This window comes from Primulina huaijiensis, chromosome 15 (genome assembly GCF_012295235.1).
Source record: "Primulina huaijiensis isolate GDHJ02 chromosome 15, ASM1229523v2, whole genome shotgun sequence".
NCBI lineage: Eukaryota > Viridiplantae > Streptophyta > Magnoliopsida > Lamiales > Gesneriaceae > Primulina > Primulina huaijiensis.
In genome coordinates this window covers 15,760,798-15,761,229 of record NC_133320.1, presented here as the reverse complement: position 1 = coordinate 15,761,229, position 432 = coordinate 15,760,798, and positions in this window count along the sequence as shown.

The following is a 432-nucleotide window of genomic DNA, read 5'->3' as shown; positions in this document are numbered from 1 at the left end:
CAACAAACTGCTGCCTCGCCTGTCTCTCTCTGGCAATATCTTTCTCATCTTGCTCGGCCAACAAAGCCTTAGACACAATCTCTTTGAATGTCACCGCCTTCGACATATTGATGTCCCTTCTGATTTCTGCTCGAAGGCCTCTAATGAAATGAGCACCCTTGTCTTTGTCGTTGGAGGCAATATACGGAGCAAACAGACAGCCCTCTTCAAACTTCAGAATATACTCATCAACATTCATACCTCCTTGACGAAGCTCTAAAAATTCAGTCACCTTCCGAGCTCGAAGTGCATCTGGGAAGTACTTGTCATAGAAAAGATCAGTGAACCCTTGCCACTTCAATGCTGGAACATCAACACCTACCTTGGTAGCATTCCACCAAATGCGTGCAGCTTTGACTAACATGAACACTGCACAACTGATTCTGTCCTTAT